The sequence below is a fragment of the Galeopterus variegatus genome, unplaced genomic scaffold (assembly GCF_000696425.1).
Source record: "Galeopterus variegatus unplaced genomic scaffold, G_variegatus-3.0.2 Scaffold216, whole genome shotgun sequence".
Lineage (NCBI taxonomy): Eukaryota > Metazoa > Chordata > Mammalia > Dermoptera > Cynocephalidae > Galeopterus > Galeopterus variegatus.
The window spans coordinates 855,337-855,612 of record NW_007726327.1 but is presented as its reverse complement, the minus strand read 5'-3'; positions in this window follow the sequence as shown (position 1 = coordinate 855,612).

Sequence of the window (276 nt, the reverse complement as noted above, 5' to 3'; positions counted from 1 at the left end):
CACGATAATCAACCACATTGTATATTGACAAAATAAAATAAAAAAGAAAAGAAAAAACCACTCTATTTTCCCCCAAATACCCCACGTAAAATAAAAAAGAAAAGAAAAAACCACTCTATTTTCCCCCAAATACCCCACGCGCAGACTCACGTCCAGGGCACATGGGAACAATGCCTTGGTCAGTGAAACCCTATCTGAGATGTGTCATGGAATCTCAATGACCAAACTGCAAAACATGTGACTCTGATACCTGGAAATAGCAACTAGGGCAACATG